This window comes from Triticum dicoccoides, chromosome 6A, assembly GCF_002162155.2.
Source record: "Triticum dicoccoides isolate Atlit2015 ecotype Zavitan chromosome 6A, WEW_v2.0, whole genome shotgun sequence".
Taxonomy (NCBI): Eukaryota; Viridiplantae; Streptophyta; class Magnoliopsida; order Poales; family Poaceae; genus Triticum; species Triticum dicoccoides.
In genome coordinates, this window is record NC_041390.1 from 334,927,556 (window position 1) to 334,943,040 (window position 15,485).

Below are 15,485 nucleotides of genomic sequence, written 5' to 3' on the forward strand. Positions count from 1 at the left end.
GGGAAGATGCAGGGGGTGCCGTGGCGATCTTGGCGCCCTCCAGCAGCATCGGCGCCAAACAGGAGGTGGCCGGGGCGTGTGCTTGCGTGCGGTGGCCACACGCCTCTCATCCTCCTGGTGGGAGGTTGAGGGTGACTGGCACTACGCTGTGCACTGGGCCCCACAGTAGCAGGCCGGCCAGCTGGACATGTAAGTGCCAGGTAAGTTTCTCCTTTCTCTATTTTGTTTCTGTTTTCTATTTCTGACATTTGTTTTAATTTGGTTTTTGAACCAAACAAATTTTGTTGCTTATGATAAACTGTGCAGGGACTAAAAGGATTATTCCAAAGCCCCTCAACAAAAATCAGAATTATTGGAGTAATAAAGTATTTATAGTATTTATTTGCTCCAATTCAAAATACAATGTGTTAATTCTACAATCCAAAATGTCATGCAAAAATGTGCATCACCTATGGTTGCTGTTTCCAGCATTTTCCAAAAATGATGAACATTTTTGAAGGCCATTTGGGTTCACTAAAAAATATTTTAGTTGAACCTGGTGGATTCCTTTTATGCTAGGGTTTGAACATCCCCCATTTCAAGTTTCCATGAAAGTTAGACATGACGCAAGCAAGATGCAAACACTAGGCAACACCAGAAGCTAGGGATGTGACACCACCTCCGCCGGCCTCCTCCCCCAAACTTACGCATAATGCTGAAGTGTTGTCTCGGAGGACCCTTCCGGGTCACGGGGAGGTGCGGGGAGCAGCGACGGTGGTGCCAGAGGGTGATATCCCTACTACCGGAAACATGGGGAAATCGACCCCCATGGAGACTGATGACGGGGCCCATGCCCAATTCGGCCCCCAACCGAATATTATCCTGAGACCAATATGGCTCCGGAATCAGGTGGGAAATCTCCTTCAAAAGAAGGGGGTGCGCAAATCCCACCGGTGACCTCTGTCATTCCGGAGGCGCCGGATACTCTGCTGGAAGCACCTCAGAGTGCCATCATTGTAGAAGACCATCGTACCCTTATGGGTACAGTGGTTGAAAGTGTTCAGTCCGCCAAAAGCGGATTGAATGAGGCCTATACTAGCCTTCTGAGAGGCTTTGAGGTACGTAATATAATACCTTTTGGCTATATGAGAAAAAGTGTCTGTGTATAGATATTAGCCCCTAAGACTCTGTTCGGTATTCACAAGGAAAGGCTGAATATAGGATCTAATGACTCAATCAGGAGATTAACACACATATCTATTTGGACCAAACAGGCTGCGACGCAGGCGTCAGCTACCCATGCCGCCAAAGCATATGAGCCGAGGCGGAAGTTAGAGGAAAAGCAAGGTACGTGATACCAAAAATGCTTCTGAAATAATATTAGCAATAATTTTCAATCTTAATGAGTCTTATAACTTTGCTCATAGCTGACGCACCTGAGGTCAATACCCTCAAGAGCGCGCTGGCCGAGGCCAAGAAAGAGGCGGAGGAGGAAGGAGCTGCCTGCCTAAGACATGAGTCAAAGGTGGAGGAAGTCCAGTAAGAGCTCAAGGATGCTATAAGCAAATGTGAGTCCTTAGAGCACAAAATATCGGATCAAAAATCCAAGCTTGCTAAGGCCCTCCATAGTGCTCAGGAGGCCCGGACTGAAGCCCAAAGTGCCTGCCTGGAGATCCAGGAGGCGAAGCAAATTGCGGCTGGTAAGGCCTTTAACATGCAGAGCAAATTTGCAAGGAAAAAATACATCTTACTTACCCGGATTTGGAGTTCTCTAGGAGCGTTTGCGGACCTGCCCCGGAGTGTTGCCGATGCTGCGGAGTTCTTCCGAGCCAAAGAGGGGAGCTCGACAGAAAAGCTATTCTGGTCGCAGTACCTTGCGCATGAGCATCCGGTGCCCCTCGGCGATCAGCTGAAGCAGTTGGCTGAACTGCATAGGGTGGCTGGACTGGCCATGAGGGATTTTATAATCCGCGTGTGGCCTGCCGAACCCATACCCAGTAGCTACATCAGGCTCGTGAAGCGGCGGTCAGTGCCTGCCCCCATCTTGATGTCGTGAAGCGGTCAGTCTGCATCGAAGGTGTGCGGATGGCCTTCGCCCGTGTCAAAGTGAAGTGGGTGAAGATGGAAGTCGTCAAGCTCGCAACTGAGGGACTGCCCCCAGGCAAAGAGCACCGCACGCCAGAGCGGTATTTCAATGATGTCCTAGAAGGATCTCGCATTGTAGAGGGCCAGTGTTCGAAGGACATCCTTTTGAATGAATGTATCCTATGTTGTCCAATCATGTATTATGAAACAAGGCTTATGTATGATATGTTGATTGCTTTATTTAAAATAGTTTCCTCCTGTGCGTCCGTTTACAACATCTGAGAGTTGGCCAGTCGTTGGCTTCAGCCCCCACGTAGGTAGTACGGGGGTGTTCGGGATAGCACCTAAAAACACTTGACCTAGTGACTTGGTCCGTGAAGGAGGTGTTAGTGCAGCGAACCAGGCAATCAGCCTATATGGCTTTATCACTCTCACTTAGCCATAGGTGTTTTATAATGGGAGTATAGGCGCAACCCCTAGTATTGTTCGGTTATCCGAACTTGGGTGTTGTGGATGCTCGGCCGGGTGAAGGCCGGTCTGTCGTGTAATGCAGAAAAAATCGCAAGAGATTTATAATTAGTCACCAAATAGTTGACCAGCTCTTGCCGCATCATGACAGTCAGTTTTCGCTTTCTCTACTGAGGTGTCTGTCCAGATGAACCGAAAACACAATCGCAGTAGTTATCCCTTTACTACCTTAGTCAAACAAGCGGAACATAAGGTAGTAAGCACAGGAGCTGGGCAACCCAACTATTGACCGAAGACATGATTTAGAGCCGATGCATATAATGCTATATTTGGGACGCCGAATTGCACTGTGAAAGTGTTCGAACTTTGTTTAGTTTAAAAAAATTATGTATGTGGAGCCCCTGGCGATTTAAGTCGTACCGAGGTGTACATGACAATCGGACAAAAACAGGGAGACACAGATTAAGAAATAGGCCAATATCGCATAGGTTGGGCTGAAAATTGTTTCCATTATAGTCTGACTGATACATCAAAAAGTATTGGTACAAATAGTGCAGTAAGCAACAAGGCTATTTTACATGCCGAGCATAAGGGAAAGCTTTGTATGTGTCCTGAAAACGGACGAGGTGATCTTTAAAGACCCTGTAGGTATTCTGCCACGCGTCTACGCTGCTTTTTTGCCTTGGTGTATTGTCCTTTGAGAGGATCATTGATTGGTGTTTTCATGACAGGCCTCGAAAATAGGCCTTGGTACCGTTGAAAAGGTGATGTGAGTTGTGAGGAACCTGAAGAAGAAAAAAAGAAAATATGAGTGTCCGGATAGGGTCTAGCCGTATTGTGGACTTTATCTTTATTATGCCTCTGTCCTTTCCCATGGTATCTTTAGTGCGTAATTATGCACGCGTGGAACATATGCAACAATTTGTTAGGGGCTGAGATGGAGGCTGAATTGCTAATCGAGCTCCTGATGAGCTAGACTGTCGTACTGTGGGGTAGTCCGGACTCTTTTAACAGTGTCTAGGGACTTGGCCGCCGATGTAATAGTCGGCTTGATAAGGCTGCCATGTACTTCCGCTGCCAGGGCCACGGTGTGCTCCTCAGTACGGAGGGAGCATTCCAAGTTTCCATTGACCGTTATAACGCCGCGTGGTCCAGGCATCTTGAGTTTGAGATAGGCATAGTGTGGGAATGCATTGAAGCGAGCTAACGCGGTTCGTCCGAGCAATGCATGGTAGCCACAACGGAAGGGGACGATGTCGAAGATCAAGTCTTCGCTTCGGAAGTTGTCTGACCAATCAAAGACAACCTCCAATGTGATTGAGCTCGTGCAGCGGGCCTCTACACCAGGTATTACTCCTTTAAAGGTAGTTTTGGTAGGCTTGATTCTTGACAGATCAATGCCCATCTTGCGGACTGTATCCTGATAGAGTAGGTTAAGGCTATTGCCGCCGTCCATGAGGACTTGCGTAAGGTGGAATCCGTCAATGATTGGGTCGAGGACAAGTGCGGCCGAACGTCTGTGACGAATACTGGTCGGATGGTCCCTGCGATCGAAGGTGATTAGACAGGCCGGCCATGGGTTGAATTTTGGGGCGACTGGCTCTATCACATAGACACCCCTTAGCACGCACTTGTGCTCCATCTTGGGGATATGAGTGACGTATAGCATATTTACCGTTTTCACTTCGGGGGGGAATTTCTTCTGCCCCCCTATTTTCGGTTGATGAGGCTCCTCGTCATCATCCTCGCTGGGCGACCCTTTCTCCTTATGTTCGGTATTTAACTTAACGGCCTGTTTAAAGACCCAACAACTTCGGTTGGTATGATTGGCACGCTTGTCGGGGGTGTCGTGAATCTTGCAGGGTCGATCTAGTATTCGGTCCAAGCTGGATGAGCCCTCTTTGTTTCTTTTGAATGGCTTCTTCCGCTGACCGGACTTGGAGCCGCTCAATCCGGCGTTGACCGCCATGTCTTCAGTACTGTCATTATTGCTGCAGTGCTTGTGTTTATTGCATCGGGGCCTGCCTTTGTTATTCTTAGCTTTGGAAGTGCCAAGCTTGCTTGTACTATTACTGCTATGGGCTAGCCAGCTGTCTTCGCCCGCACAAAAGTAGGTCATGAGTGCTATGAGGGCTGCCATGGACTTCGGCTTCTCTTGGCCGAGGTGTCGGGCGAGCCATTCATCGCGAATGCTATGTTTAAAGGCCGCTAGGGCTTCGGTGTCTGGACAATTGACAGTCTGGTTCTTTTTAATGAGGAACCTAGTCTAGAATTTTCTGGCGGACTCTCCGGGCTGCTAGACAATATGACTTAGGTCATCAGCATCTGAAGGCCGGATGTAGGTGCCTTGGAAGTTGTCTCTAAAGGCGTCCTCCAGGTCTTCCCAGCTTCCAATAGAGTTTTCTGGGAGGCTGTTTAGCTAGTGCCGAGCTGGCCCCTTAAGTTTTAGGGGGGGGGGTATTTGATGGCGTGTAGATCGTCACCGAAAGCCATGTGAATGTGGAGAAGAAAATCTTCAATCCATACTACATGATCTATTGTGCCGTCTTATGATTCAATGTTCACGGGTTTAAACCCTTCTAGGAATTGGTGCTCCATTACCTTGTCGGTGAAGCATAGGGGGTGTGCGGTGCCTCTATATCGGGCCATGTCACGACGCAGTTCGGATGGAGTCCGTATGCGGTTTTCGGCCCACGCATGGTTGTGCTTGTCGCGCCAGGATTGATAACCGTCCTCTCACGCCGGGGCACGCCCCCACGATCCATAGATTGATCTGGTCTGACCTGCTCTATTTTCCAGGTCCTGTCGTAGGTCATATGTGTATCCCCGAGATGTTGTTTCTCTGCTTTGATGACGAGGTGGTGCGGGCTGGTGTTTGGCTTGAGTTGTCGTTCTGTCCCAACCACGTGGTGGTCGGTCAGGTCTCTCAGTCGCGTTACACATGGGTGGTATGGGCTCTAGCGCCTCATCATCGAATTGGGGTAGCAGTTAACGCTTCGTGTAACTCTTTGTTGGGCGTTTCAAGCCATATTCATTGGCTGCCAGGACATTAGTCCATCTGTCGTTGAGCAGATCTTGGTCAGCTTGAAGCTGCTGCTACCTTTTTTAGGCTTCTTGTAGTGGCTATTAGCCGGCGCTTAAAGCGCTCTTGTTCGAGGGGTTACTCTGGCACGTTGAAATCTTTGTCACCGAGGCTCATCTCATCCAAGGAGACTGGTAGATAGTTGCTATCCTCCGAGTCTTCGTTCCCTGCTTGATCATCAAGGTGAATTTGCCCGTCCTCCCGATCATCCTGTTCGGATGTTGGTTTGATGGGGTCTTCTTGGTCTTTGGCGCTCTTTGGAGTGTCATTGTCTCCAATGCAGGTATTTTTGTCTTTTCCGCGACGCAATTTAGAGCGGCGCCACTGACGTCGATACTTTGGTGGTATCTCAGGAGGTTCGTCCTTGACTGGATCCTTCTCATCATCGCCGTCGCCTTCTTTAGGTGTGCCCACCATGTACACGTCATATGAGGAAGTGGTCGTCCAGCTCTGGTGAACGGCGGGTTTTTGGCCTGCTACTCTCCGGCATCGTCGTCCATACCATTGATGTCTTCGGAGGCGTAGTCAAGCATGTCAGTTAGATCCTCGACAGTGGCTATAAAGTGGGTGGCGGGTGGCAAGTAAAATTCCCTATTTTCAGCCCCTAGTCCGGGCTAGACGCAGTTCGGAAGCGGTTCCTCTTTGATGGCGAGGTATCGCATTAAGTCTAGAGCCTTGTTTAAGAGTGAGGTTTGGACGGGACCGAAGTTCCCTGGCCAAGCTTGCATGACGCGGACTTCGAGGGTTCGGAGCTAGTGTCCGGAGAAGAGCCCGGCTTTGTGATGACTGCCGGTGGCGCTATCCTCTCCGGTTCTCCAGTGTTGAGCTCTATAGCCGTAGAGAGTACGGCGGGCCCTAGACTCCCGTCTTCGGACCTGGTGACGCGCTCCAGATCTAAGGCCGGAGTGGTTGCTGGAGTCGCGAAACCTTGGAAGATCAAGTCTCCTCGGATATCAGTGGCATAGTTTAGATTTCCAAAACTGATATGGTGACCAGGGGCGTAGCTGTCGATCTGCTCCAGGTGACCAACCGAGTTGGCGCGCAGTGGGAAGCCACCGAATACGAAGATCTGTCCGGGAAGAAAATATCCTTCCCGGCAGCATTTTTGTAGATGATCGATGGAGCCATCGAGCCTTTTGATGATGGCACAGTGGAACTCTCAATGAAAGCACCAATGTCGGGGACAAAACCGGAAGATCTCGGGTATGGGTCCCGAACTGTGCGTCTAAGTATCGAAGATAATAGGAGATAGGGGACACGATGTTTACCCAGGTTCAGGCCCTCTTGATGGAGGTAATACCCTACGTCCTTCTTGATTGACTTTGATGAGTATAGTGGTTACAAGAGTTGATCTACCACGAGATCGTAATGGCTAAACCCTAGATGTCTAGCCCGTATGATTGTGATTGCCTCTATGGACTAAACCTTCCGGTTTATATAGACACTGGAGGGGGTTAGGGTTGTACAGAGTCGGTTTACAGAGAAAGGAATCTTCATATCCGCATGCCAAGCTTGCCTTCAATGCCAAGGAGAGTCCCATCTGGACACGGGGGAAAGCCTTGTATGTTGTATCTTCGTAGCCCATTAGTCCGGCCCATGTTACATAGCCCGGACGCCCGAGGACCCCCTAATCCAGGACCCCCTCAGTCATGTTCATCCAGTGGCAACGTGTCAGGACCCCGATTCCAAGTCACATCGATCTAGCCGGTAACACCTCATATCACTTTGCGGCCTCATGGACGGTATTCCCATGGGTGTCGCCTTACCATGGCCCGGAACTGTTTGCGCCTTTTGGCTCACGTATATGATAGTGTCGCTAGCATCCATATGACAGAGAACCCGGGACGACATGACTAGTCATGAACCCAAAGTGGCACTAACTTACGGGGACTTGCATACATGAATCAAGATAGAGCATGTCGGTTAGCAACGTGCGAATCTGGGCTGTAGCACTGGGCTAACAGGACTCCGGTGAACCGGGCTGTAGCAGGCTAGGCAGGACTCCGGATGTCACCGCGTGACATTTCCCCAAAGGGACAGACATAGGAACAAAGTGAATCACATGCCGGCCAGTCAAGTGTTCTGGAGCAGTAGTGCTGGGCTAGCAGGACTCCGATAAACCGGGCTGTAGCGGACTACTATGGCTCATGAAAGCACAAGACTACATTTCCCCATAAGAGAGGCTACCAACGATAAACAACTAGGTTGTCAGATCCCACACATAGCAAGCATTTCAATCATACACATAATATGCTCAATATGTGCAATACAACATGGCATCACAACAAGACTCTACGACTCAGAGTATTTATTCATTAGGCTCCAAAGAGCCAGATATTACAAACATGGGTCTCATGACCCAACATTCAGAGCATACAAGTCAAAGCACATGCAAAAGCTTAACATGTCTGAGTACAGACTTCTACAAATGAAAAAGGCCGAGAAGCCTGACTATCTACCAGATCCTGCCGAGGGCACAAGATCGTAGCTGAGGTATCAAGCTAAATGTCGAAGTCCACACGGAACTACTAGCGAGACTGACGTATCTCTACAAAACATAAATTAAGCAAACGTGAGTACAAATGTACCCAGCAAGACTTACATTAGAACTAACTACATATGCATCGGTATCAGCAAGGGGGGTGGTGGAGTTTAACTGTAGCAAGCCAACTTTGACTCGGTGGCTATCCTGAACTACGACTGCAAGTAACTCTTTTGGGGTGGCGCACACGAGTCTGCATATTCACCATATCAATACTCCACTCTGGATCCGCTCCCGTCTCCCTACGAGAACGCCATCCATAGCACTCACGCTTATCTTGCGCATTTTAGAGTATCCACTTTCACTTGTCTATGAACTATGCAAGGGGTCCAAGTTTCCATATCCGAGGAATCCGGCTATTCGAATATATAATGATAACCCTGCAGGGGTGTACTTCTTCACACACGCTCTCGCCACTTACCACCATGTACACATCGTGTATCTCGGCAACCTTCAAGCGGAAGCCTGGCGAGGGAGTCGGCCACGACCTGACTAACCAACATGTCTCTAGTCCAGGTTTATCGCCTATTCGGGTTCCATCTGCAAGGAGATCCGGCCGGGGTGTCGCTCACAACCCCAAACGATGTGAGCAGGGTTCCCAAGCCGACCATCCGGGTGCCACTTGGTACACCGTTCCACTGTGCCTAGTCTGTCCCAAGCCCACCAGTACCGGGTGGCACTTAGTAGACTACTAGCACTACCTACAAACACCAGAAACTAGTTGCAACTCCTGGACAGAGATCAGGTTGATTATTAAGTCGAGAGGGGCAGTTAAGCATTCCAATGTGTGGTAGTAACTGTTCATGGATCACAAACACAGAACTCAGTTCCCGAGGACGGTTTCAATGAGACAACCCACCATGTACTCCTACATGGCCTCTCACCGCTACCTTTACCAAATCGTGTTCACACACATAGCTCTCAACAGTAGGACATGTTCACCACATTCCAATTCATCCCCGATGAACCAGACCTGACTCAACTCTAAGCAGTAGCAGGCATGACAAAAAGCATGAATGAGCAGGCACACCAGGGCTCAAACAACTCCTACTCATGCTAGTGGGTTTCATCTATTTACTGTGGCAATGACAGGTTATGCAGAGGAAAGGGGTTCAACTACCGCAGCATGTAACAGTTGAATCGTTGTTGTCCTAATGTAGTAAAAGAGAGCAGGAGCGAGAGAGCGGGATTATGTCGGAATGAACAAGGGGGTTTTGCTTGCCTGGCACTTCTGAAGATAGTATAGTTCTTCATCGGTGTCATTGATCTCATCGTCGGAACATCGTCTACTGAGAGGGGTCAACTACTGGCAAACAAGGAAGAACACAATCAATGCAATGCACAATATGATGCATGATCATGACATGGAAATATGCTATGATTTGTACTAATGCATCTAGCTATGATTTAAATGAAGTTGGTTTGAATACATGATTCAAATTCCAACTCCATATATGATTATTTAAATGCACTTTATTTATTTTGTCCAAAACAGAGGACAAACGTTGTTCAAACATGCAAGAAAATGGGACAGATGGATTCCTTGAATTTTTCTGATAATTTTTCATATATAAATTATTTCATTCTGAGTTATAGATTAATTTCCATGATTTTTAGAAGATTTAGACATTTTCTGGAATTTTCTATCTAAGAATAAATCCAGAAAAGGATTTGCTGCATCAGCCTGGCGTCAGTGTGACGTCAGCGGTCAACTGACCCGGTCAGGGTGAAACCTGACCAGTGGGTCCCGCGTGTCAGTGTCATTAGTCTAACTAGTTTTTAGTTAGTCCTAATCCTAACTTAATTAGCAGGCGGGTCCCATCTGTCATAGACCAGGGGGGTCAAACTAGGCCCACCCGGGTCAACTCGGTCAGCGTGGGTCAATCCCCTGGTTAGCAGGGTCAATCCCGCCGGTGTTGAGTCGCCGGCGAGGCCGAGACGGCGGAGGGGCTCGGATTTTGCCCTCCGGCGACCAAATTAGCGGCCGAGACCACCTACAGAGAGCTGGCACTCACGCGCACCCATTCGAACAAGCGAGAGAGGCTGCGGTGGAGTGAGCTCGCCGGAGTCGAGCTCGTGGTGGCGGTCGGAGCTCGGGCAATGACGGGTTCGGCGCTAGGGTGCAAGGCAGGAGGAGCTGGTGGGCGCTAAGGGCTCCTGGAGCCATGCTGAGTGCAGAGGTGTGCTTGACTTCGAGCCACTGTGGCTCTAGCCACGACGGCGTCGAGGCACGGCGGAGGCGAGCTTCGGCCACGGTGGTTAGTGAGGCTAGATGATGAAAAAGACGGCAGGGAGAGAGGGGTTTGGTAGACGAGCTCACGGTGAGGTCGTCGATGATCTCAGCATGCTTGAAGACGGCTTGGTGACAGCGGAAAGTCGCCGGTGATCTCCGTGGCCGAAGGAGGAAGGAGGGGTCGGGGATGATGCTTCGGGGCTCCTTTGGTCGCGTGAGACGACGGAGAGGACTAGGGCGGCATGGCGGAGCTCGGGGACGTGTCGGAGAGGCTCGGGGATGGTTGCGGCTACGGCTATGGTGAACGGCGGCAGCGGTAGCGTTCGGTGGTGAGAGGGAGAGAGAGAGCAGAGGAGAGGGGATGAGCTCGAGAGAGAGTGAGAGGTGCAGGGGGGGCGTGTGGTGCTCGGGAGAGATCTAGGGCGACGGGGACGTAGGCAGGCAGGGTGGAGGTGGCCGGGGCGCGTGCCGGCGCGCTGCAACCACGCGCTCTGCCTACTGGCCTAGGGAGGAAGACGACAAGAAGGAGGAGGTGGGCTGGGCCGAATCTGCTAGGCCACTAGGTAAGTGGGCCTCAGGTTAGTCTCTGCTTCCTTTTTTATATGTTTCTGTTTTCTATTTTCTTCGTTTTGATTTGATTTACAAACTAAACCATTTTGAAACTTTCTGTAAATTTTTATGTGAGGTCAGGGAGCTAGTCCAAGGTCACATGCAACTTACAAAAATACTTGAACTTTATTTCTTATATAAGTAAAATAAATTCAACTCAAATATGTTATTGATTTAATTCAAAGGCCCAAAATAAATATCTCTGAGATTCCAAAAATATTGTTTTGAGTTTTACCTCTTGCCAATATTTTCAGAGACTAGGAGGAACATTTTCTTGGACTCATTTGAAAAGATTTTTAATGTTGATTATTTCTTAAGTGATTTCTGAGGGTTTCAACTAACCTCAATTCAACTTTCAGAATTTAGACATGATGCATGGATGCCCTCTTATGCAACTATTGCAAACAATTCTAGGGATGTGACAACTCACCCCCACTAAACGAGAATCTCGTCCCGAGATTCAAGACGTGAGGTAAGAAGGCAGAGGGGGCACAAAGACGACGTGATCTTCGTTATCCAATTACCCTTCTCGGAGATGTTGATTCATTACTCCAATTGATCTTGACGTCTTTGCTTTTGAGATCTTCATCGAACATGATGATGACAGAAAGAGACTCTACCGAAATCGATCTTCTCGAAGATCGAACAACTCACGATCAACTTATGGGCTGAGATGTAGGAACATCTCTCGAGCTGAGACACAAAACATATATCGAGAGGGGAGGAAAGAAACAAATGACGAGGTTTCAATTTGGCAGGCTACAATTCCACACTTGACTAACATGGAGCATATATTTCAAAGTAGCAAGGAGATAATTGCCATGATTTCGTAACATGATACCTTAAGGAAGGTGACTCGTAGAATTATCCCCTTAAGTGGCAAAAAGAATTACTTTTGATACAAAGATCATTGAAACTCTTTACACCAGCCTAAGGCAATCACAATCGATCATTTGAAGGAGTCGGAAAAGGATGGCATACTCACACTAGAATGGATGATGTGGACTACCTTGTTGAAGACAACACAATGAGTGACTTTGCTTATCAACGGAAATGGATGTGACCCATGGTAAGCCCACTTTGAAGATAATCCTGAGTAGTAATTACCGAGAGGGCAACCCATGGTAGGATTGGCACAATGGGGTGCAAGCTGGGAACAAAATGCAAATGGTGGGAATGTTCCAACCATCATATCTGCCTGAGATTCAGATCTGGTTAAAAACCTGATACTTCAGACTCAACATGTCTGAAAAGAAGAGTTGCAACACAAATCGACGAGATGACATTTGCGAGATTCTCAGGAGATGAACTACGATAGCAAGCTCCAAAACACGAGCCGGTTCTGCTACATACATGTGAACACGCTGTCCCAGACAAGCATGACCACATGGTGTCTTATAATAAAACACTATCGAGTTCTGGTTGGGAACCATCATCGCGGATAACGGAGTCTTGTGCATTACCATGGATTAGCACTTAATTCCTTTTCCTAGAACAAATCAGTCAGTGGCTTGGTGTGCTAGGGACACATGTAGAATGAAGGTTGCAGGTCTCCAAACCACATAATACATCGCACGTATGCATGACCGATTTGGGATGATTCCAGAGAAAGCAAAACTAGCTTTCTCAAATTCACGGCGGCAACTTGCATCGAATGCACATGAATGAGAGGAAGTCACTTCTTTCATCCAAACATATACTTCATGGACGGGGCATGAAGAAAATGCTTACACAAGTTTCCAACACTAGCTGGATGTTCAACATGGATCATGGGGGAGACAAAATGCTGCTGATGGGCTCAACAACAACTCATCAGAATTTCCATATCACTGAACTTCCACAATTATGTGAACAATGTGATAGTATTGGTCAGACCAAAGGATGTAATGGTGTATGCTCGAGGAATAAACCATGAGTAAGACAACATTACAGATATCGTTGGTTCTAACTTGATTTGATGATAGCCCACACTCAAATCAAGGTTTGGACAAGACAATAGATCCAACAACTGATCACGAGGACCAATCGATGGAGACATCATCTTTCTTCAACACACAGACACACACACACACACAAAAAGATATCCCTTATCATGAACTAAGTCAGACAAGCTTCCATCTTCTAACTCTCCAAGTTGTTGTTTAGCTTAACCAACTAGCTCGGGGGTATCCAACACAGATTCTTGGAGAATGGATGGTTTAGAGAAAAAACCAACATGATCACGAACTCAACATAGCAATCAGGGAACATGCTGGTAATACTTCCGAGAAGATATTCGGAAAATCACGAACCACCGATATGTTCTTAAGCTCGAGAAAAATCTTGCTTTTCAGGGCAAGACAATATAATCAAGAAGCGAGGGAATGTCACAATCCTAACTCATTGGTCGATGAGTGCACCCGGAAATATGGACTAGGTAGCACGATCAATCTTAGGATGATGATTCAATAACCAGCACCCTAAGAATGAGAGTATTGTCCATTAACTACCAAGCAACATGGTTGCTAGGAGTATTGATTTCACACATAACAGTTCACTTGTCGGCAATCCGGTTACAACAACACGTGACCGAGGAATGAATAATGATGGCGAGAAGTATCACTCTGTCAAGAATTCATTAGAGGTGGTGCAATTCTCATGACATCCTTGACATAAAGATGGTAACACTTCAAGGTAGAACAGAGCAAAAGCTGGATTGGCATTTTGATCTGCGGAATACAATTGCTTTGACCCAATCCAAGATATGGATGAGGTTCTCGAGTGTGTTTCTCCTAGTCATTCTGGAATAGGATGGCTTGATAGACCGCAAGAATAATAGGCATCGGTGAATGAATGCACACATACTCTTGACTATCAAATGATAGATGGAGGTCAAAATACAATTAAAGAGGAACAACTCAAAGGGACATATATCTTTCTGAGTTGTGTATGCATAGATTAGTATGTCGGGCAAAGCTCAACATTTCTTCCGAATAACCCATGCAAAACAGTAGAACTGGCAGATTCACAATAAAATGGAGAACTCATCAAGAGCACTCTTGTTGTGATCTTTTGGTTCAAAAGAACTTCTGCCATATTGGCTCATGGTATTGGAAGAACGATATACCACGGACCTCAAGGACTATCACAAGGTTACTAATATCCTAAAGGAACTAGCAACAATATCAACACGAAGTGAACGGAGTGATTCTTGGGTCAAGAACACAGGAGTAGAATACCTACTACTAAATGGCATCACGGGATGCTTCCAGGAATGATGGCCAGAATCATCGCACTGGGGATACAAAAGCATTGCTAAATTCTCGAGGACACCTAGGGTCATAATACTAACTCCAACATACATGTCAAGGCAACGAAGTACCTCAACACACCGATTAGTGCGCTTAATCTGGCCCAAAAATACAACGGAACATGGAGGAAAGATTTGCAAGTGCATCAGACTATTTAGAAACCTGGGATGACTCGGACAGCATAACGGCTGTAAATGCTCAAAATGATTTGAGACATCCTGCAAAATGGTGGCATAACCACTCAACATCACAATATGAAGGTTCTGAGGCCAGCTATGAACATATGGAAGTAGTAGGAACTGAACTGAGGCTTGAACTTAACAATCCTAGGCAACTACGGTTTAGTAACACGTCATCCTGAGAGATAGAAGAGAAGCCTAGTGCTTAGCCCCGTAGAAAAGATAAGATGACTCGGATCAGAAGGTCATGAGGGTAAGGAGTAAAAAGAGCCTTAGATTCCCATCCACTATCACTTCCCTTATATAACTAAAGCATTTCTAGACATGACTTCGACCAGCTTGGCTCGGTAATCCTATAGGCCGTCAGGCTCTGATACCAAAGCTGTCAGGACCCCGATTCCAAGTCACATCAATCTAGCCGGTAACACCTCATATCACTTTGCGGCCTCACACACGGTATTCCCATGGGTGTCACCTTACCATGGCCCGGGACCATTTGCGCCTTTTGGCTCACGTATATGATAGTGTCGCTAGCATACATATGACAGAGAAACCGGGCCGACATGACTAGTCGTGAACCCAAAGTGGCACTAACTTACGGAGACAGGCATACATGAATCAACATTGAGCATGTCGGTCAGCAGCGTGCGAATCCGGGCTGTAGCACTGGGCTAACAGGACTCCGGTGAACCGGGCTGTAGCAGGCTAGGCAGGACTCCGGATGTCACCGCGTGACATTTCCCCGAAGGGACAAACACAGGAACAAAGTGAATCACATGCCGGCCAGTCAAGTGTTCCGGAGCAGTAGTGCTGGGCTAGCAGGACTCCGATGAACCGGGCTGTAGCGGACTACTATGGCTCATGAAAGCACAAGACTACATTTCCCCATAAGAGAGGCTACCAAGGATAAACAACTAGGTTGTCGGATCCCACACATACCAAGCATTTCAATCATACACACAATATGCTCAATATGTGCAATACAACATGGCATCACAATAAGACTCTATGACTCAGA